The sequence below is a fragment of the Urocitellus parryii genome, chromosome 9, assembly GCF_045843805.1.
Source record: "Urocitellus parryii isolate mUroPar1 chromosome 9, mUroPar1.hap1, whole genome shotgun sequence".
Lineage (NCBI taxonomy): Eukaryota > Metazoa > Chordata > Mammalia > Rodentia > Sciuridae > Urocitellus > Urocitellus parryii.
Window position 1 is genome coordinate 141,024,279 of NC_135539.1, and position 6,657 is coordinate 141,030,935.

At 40.6% G+C, this 6,657-nt stretch overlaps 1 pseudogene; it reads left to right on the top strand.

Moving 5' to 3' along the window:
- The first annotated feature begins 873 nt into the window (after positions 1–873).
- LOC144256913 (small ribosomal subunit protein eS24 pseudogene) lies at positions 874–1,274 on the top strand (annotated as a pseudogene).
- Positions 1,275–6,657: the final 5,383 nt, after the last annotated feature.

Consider the following 6,657-nt stretch of genomic DNA (forward strand, 5'->3'; position numbering starts at 1 on the left):
TATGAAGGATTCATTTCTGTTTTCTGTAAAAATATCAGGATGTCTGTATGGCCTGGCCATTAGTTGATGTTGTAAACCTACTTGGAATGCCTGCCCGTGCCCTGAACTCACCCAGGTCCGGTTTCCCCTGACCAGATAACAACCCTTTCCTAAACCTTAGTGACGCCTCATAAATTCTGGCCTTCCCTGGCCGGACAATGACCCTCTCTGAGTCTCTAAGATCTCCATAAATTCTGATGCCGGGGCCAGCAAAATGTAAACTTGTGTTATGCTCCTCAGAGTGTTGTTGTCTGTAACCCCCCCTTTGTGTAACTTTTTGTGCTATAAAACTGGGCCACAAAGAAGCCTCGCGGCTGTCTTGTTCCCGCTGTTTTGGGAGGGAAAGGCAGCCCGGCCGGTCGAAATAATAAGCTTGCTTTAATTTGATTTTAATTGGAGTCAGTGGTCTTTTCTTGCGTCCTGGTCTAACACCCCAATGAGGCTGGGGATGCAGCTCAGTGCCTTGCATACTTCAGGCCCCGCGTTCAATCCCCCGCACTGCTAAAAGGAAAAAAAAAAAAAAAAAAAGAGGTGTGTGTGGAAATAAGTGCACATAGATTCTGTGTCCCTGCTGGACTGCAGCAATGAGCCTGAAAGTGCGTGTTTAAAAAAAGAACCAGTTCTCACTCACCTCCTCGTGTGCTTGTTCATAAAGGCTGTTTTTCTTTCCCATTGTGGAAAAAACTGCTGCCAGCTTACAGTATTTAAATCTCTCAATAAAATTTAAAAAGTTGAAAGGAGGGGAAAGACATCCCTGTTTATACAGGTCAAAATCTAACTATTAATTATACAGAGACCTTTTCCTCCCTGGGTGTCTGAACGTCTACCGCCATCATGAATGACACAGTAACTAGCCGGACCAGGAAGTTCATGACCAACCGACTCTTCAGCGGAAACAAATGGTCATTGACGTTCTTCACCCTGGGAAAGCAACAGTACCTAAGACAGAAATTCGAGAAAAATTAGCCAAAATGTACAAGACCACACCAGATGTCATCTTTGTGTTTGGATTCAGAACCCATTTTGGAGGTGGCAAGACAACTGGCTTTGGCATGATTTATGATTCCTTGGATTATGCGAAGAAAAATGAACCCAAACATTGACTGGCAAGACACGGCCTGTACGAAAAAAAGAAGACCTCAAGAAAACAGCGGAAGGAACGCAAGAACAGGATGAAGAAAGTCAGGGGGACTGTGAAGGCCAATGTTGGTGCTGGCAAAAAGCCAAAGGAGTAAAGATTCTGCAATGACTTTATCTGCGGTGATTATGCGACTTTTTCGTGAGGATTAATAAACTATAAAACCGTAAAAAAAATAATTAAACAGAGAGTTTAAAATGAAGCTTAAGATTTTCAGTTTCAACCTTGCTTTTAAAATGTGATTTAAAATCAGATGGTTCACAACATTTTCCTTCTCATTGTTACCGCTGCTGACCGGTGACGAGTTCTTGCTCCCCGATGTTGAAGAATAACACCAAAGAAGCATGCCGAGGCAAGGCCAGAGTAGAAATTAGAAATTTATTAAAGAACAGAAGAAAAGACTTCTCCCGGAGGAAGAAGGGGACCCAAAAGGTGGAATCCAGTTAGCGGGCAATGTGTTCCCCTTTTATAGGTTTGGTGATGTAATGTAGGTGGGAAGGGTTTGGGACAAAGGAGTAATCTGGTCATTTCTGAGTCAAGTTTGCTGTTCATTAGCACTTCTTTGGGATGAGCTATCTCCAAATCTGTTGGGGGCTGTATCCTGGGCTTCATTAACATTTCTTTGGGATGGGCTGTCTTCGAATTTCTTCATTAACATTTCTTCCAGGTGGACTTTGGCCTAGGGCCTTTTCGGAACTTTATTAACACTCCATGAGTTGTCCTGTTTTCCCTGAGTCATTCCCAGCATGGCCTCCATTTTAGATTTCACTCGATATTAGACCCGATTTACCTAACTACACTGACTACCTAACTTTAAATCTGGCTTCATCATTTATTGTTAAGCGTTGTTGGGTACTGAACCAATCAAAATTCACTTTTACTTTTTGATCACATTAAGTGGTTTCAGGGTGATGTTTTTAAGTCTTTCTGTTCTCTTAGCACATTGCTTGTGCTGTGTGGCCATGTTTTCTTTTTTACATCTTGTTTTATAGTTACCCAAGACTATTAATATTGAGATATGCAGTAAATTCTCTTTACCTAAGAATTTGCCACTAAAGCTTACTATGATGAAAGTAAAAAATCTGTGAATTAGAGGCTTCTCTAATGTATTATGTAGGATACCTTCTCCTGAAATAGTTGAAAAAACTTTTAAGAACAGGGACCATCTTAAAATGAGTTACTGTTGAGAGGCAAAGTCTATTTCATTAAGAGAAACATTGGAGGATGTTTCTCTTAATGAAATAGACAGGAGTACAGTGAGCCTAGAAATCTCAGAGCATTGAAGAGATTCTCAGTGAATTAAGTAACCTGGTAGTATTCATGAGCCTGAAATGTGTACACTGTGCTTGTCTCCACAATCTTAACTACTTCCCCCATCCTCTTCCTCCTCTTCATCTTCTCAACTCCAGAAAGTTGAAGGAACTACTTAGTCATTCTTTAAACACATGCTTCTTGAGTGCCTATGTGCCACATACTCCTTGGTTTTCGAAACGTAAAACAGTCAACAAACCTATGATATTCTCTTTTTTGAGGAACCTGCTGAGTACCTTTAGTCAAAATCTCCAGGATAACCTCACTAACACTGGAGCAAACCAGGATCATCTACCTCTCCACGCGACACATGGAGGACATACCACTTCTGCAGCGTCCTGCCAAGAATGCGTGATCTGAGTACAATTACAAGGGATGATCAGACAAACCCAAATCTATGGGCAGCTACAGAACTCCTGGCCTGAGCTCTTAAAAAAGGCCAAGGTGGAAGAAAACAAAAAAAGTTGAGGGCCTATTCCAGATTAAAGGAGGTTAAAGATTCCTACTACTGAAACACAGCACATGATCCAGGATTGGGTCCTGATTAGGAAAAAAAAAAGCCATAAAAGATACATTGGGTGATATTTGATATGGATTGTTAATTAGATGTTAGTATTGCATAAGCATTGTATTTTCAGATTTGGATAGTTATATATTACAATTATGTACCTGCACAATGTATATAATACATATAATAAATATACGATATATAGAGAGAACATATGTATACAGATAGAGAGACAGATACACATGAAACATGGAGGAAGAAAGAAGAGAGAAAGAGGGAGAAAGTTAAATCAAATGGGACCAAAGGTATAATAAAAACAACTGATGAATGTTGGGAGCCAGCGACCGCACCCTGAATATGGCGCTGGTCTCTGCTTCCGCTTCGTTAGCGGTTAGAGTTGTTAGAAGTAAACAACTCCTTGTAAGGCTGTGGGGCTGGGCTCTGGCCTGCTTCCTCTACGCTGTACCTATTAGACTTTCCCGCGTGGTGCTAATTCATTGTCGGGGCTGGGTACTTAAGCTAGGGCAGACCGACCGCTCGCTCTCTTTTTCCTGTTTTCTCATCATGATTCAAAGGTCCTGAGTAAACTGCTGAAAGAAGAATCCTGTGTCGTGTTTCCCTTGCCGGCGAGGGGTCGCGACAGATGAATATAGATAAAGAATATGTAGCAATTCCTTGATCTAGTCTTATAAATTTTCTGTAAGTTTAAATTATATAAAAATAAGGGCTGGGGTTGTGGCTCAGTGGTAGATCGTTTGCCTAGCACGGGCAAGGCCCTGGGTTCGATCCCCAACACCACATAAAAATAAATATATAAAGATATTGTGTCCAACTACAACTAAAAAATAAAAAAATAAATAAATAAATTATATAAAAATAAAATGTTAAAAAATTTCCTACTCTAGGGGAACTTAACTCTGTGTTTGGGTGGGTGAGTGTGGTGAGGTAGTGTATCAGACCAGATAGTAACAAAATAAGCCAGTAAAAAAACATGTTGGATGGTAAATGCTACATAAATCAAGTAGCACAGGGACACAGGGAAAACTTGTGTAGAGAGTGGGCAGTTTTTTTTAAATCAAAAAAGTTAAAAAAAATAAAATAAAATCAACTGAGTTTTTTAGAGAAGTTTAACTTCTAAATAGGAAGTACAGAGTTCCGGTAGTTCTCTCCCCCAAACACCATGTCCATATTATTAATATCTAGTATTAGTGGGATCATTTGTTGCAATTGATGAATAAATGATGATACATCATTATTAACTAAAGTCCTCCATTTACATTTGGCTTCACTCTCCTGTTGTACAGTTCTATGGATTTGGCCATATGCATGATGTTAATTATCCACTATTGTAATATCCTATGAATAGTCTCACTGCTTTGAAACCCCTTTCTCTACCTAGTCACCTCTCCCTTCCTTTTAACCATTGACCACCATCAATCTCTCTTTTTTTTCCCTATTTCTCTACTTTTGCCTTTTCTAGAGTGTCACCAGCCTGTCAGACTGGTTTCCTTAATTCAGAAATATGCATTAAAGTTTCCTCCATGGCATTTTATGGCTTGATAGCTTGTTCCTTTTGATCACTGAATACTACCGTATTATACAAATGTACCTCAGTTTGTTTATCCACTTACCTATTGAGAGACATCGTGGTTGCTTCCACTTTTTTGGCAGTTATGAATAAAGTTGCTGTAAACGTTCACATGCAGGTTTTAGTGTAGACATAAGTCTTCAACTCATTTGTGTAAATGACCCGGAGCCCATTGCTGGGTCATATGGTCTTTGTGTGTTAGGTTTGTAGTTACCTGCCAAACTGTCTTCCAAAGGAGCAGAGCCATTTTGCACTTCTCCCAGCAATGAACGAAAGTTTCTCTTGTCCTATGTCCTTACCAGCATTTGGTGCTGTCAAGAAAATGGAAATTAATTTAATTTTTATTTTAGCCATTCTGAGGGCATATAGTGGGGTCTCATTTTAATTGCAATGCCCTGATGACATTCCACATCTTCACACGTATTTACCATCTGTACTTCTTTGGCATGATGTGCATTGAGATCTTTTTTTCTTCTTGTTCAGATGTTTTGCTACTTGAGGAATATAATTTTAAGCAGTGTACAGGGAAGGTCTTATTAAAGCTTTTGAATAAAGATCTGAGAGAAGTGAGGGAACAAGCTATTTGGAACTCTGGGGAAAGAACATTCCAGACAGAAGGGAAGACACCTGCAAACACCCCTGATCAAGGGTGTGCTCCGTGTATTTCAGGATAGTAGGTGGGCACTGTGCCATGAGGAGGTGGCGGCTGAGAGCGTAGGGAGAGGAGGCTAGAGAGGCATGGAGGGAGGATTGTCCAGCTCACCTGACCTTGTGGACCATCAGGCCTTGGCTTTCATTGGATGAGGCAGGAAGTCAGAGGATCTTAAGCAGAACTGGATGCAATCTGACATAGGTTTCATAGGATCATCCTGGTTGCTGCGTTGACAGTGGACCAAAGGCAGGCAGGCGAAAAGGCAAAGACTGGAATACCAGGCCAGCAGTAACGGTGACAAATTCCAAAGTGGTCCCGAGAGGAAAGAGTAGAAATGACTGGATTAAGATCTTGTATAAGAGGGATTTACTAATGGATTCAGTGTGGGGTGTGATAGACCACAAAGAAATCAAAGATGGTTCACAGTTTCCCCCTAAGCAATTGAAAGAATCACATGGATCACATTCTGTTATCACAGATGGGTACAGGGTCCTCTTCCCCCCTTTCTCTTCATTCCTGATCCCAGTTCTCCTTTCTTCTATCTCCCTCTTTGGCATCTACCTGAATCCTTGAGAACTGCTGCTTAGGGTATTTTATTTTTAAAATATATACATTTGGTTGTAGATGGACACAATACCCTTATTTTGCTTATTTGTTTTTTTTATGTGGTGCTAGGGATTGAACCCAGTGCTTCATGTGTGCTAGGCAAGTGCTCTACCCTGAGCTACAACCCCACCCAACTTAGTTTACATTGGCACTGTGCTATACATTTTGTTTCATATATATATATATATTTCCTTTGACATTAAGTCTTCAATAACTAACCATATAGCTGGATGTGTAGGTTCATTAATTTTGACTGTTGCCTGATTTTCCACCAAATTCATCTGTCACATGCGACAAAGTTATATCCTTGATCATGAGCCCCTAAGCTGCTTCCAATTCCCTGCTACTGCAAACAATGCTTAAGCACACATCCTCATTCGCATTCCTGTAATGACTTGCATGCCAGTTTCTCTAGGGTTCATTCCTAGGAGTGAGTGGGATTGCTGGGACATACTTAGTTGTGTAAATATAGCTGTCCCTTGTTATCTGTGGGAAGCTAGTTCCAGGACCCTCTGTGGATACCAAAGTCCACAGATGCTCATGTCCCTGAGATAAATGTCACAGTATTTGCATGTCACCTACACATCCTCCCATATATTCTAAATGATCTCCGGATTACTTACCACACCTAATACAATGTAAATGCTATATAAATATTGTTAAGTGTGTGCATATATATACCTACACATGTATGTATATATGTTGTTTAGGGGATAATGACGGTAACAAAAAGCCTGTAAGTTGATTCTTTTAAAATATTTTTGGGCCGTCGTTGGGCCAGCCATGGATGTGGAGTCCACGTGAAGGGGCTGGCC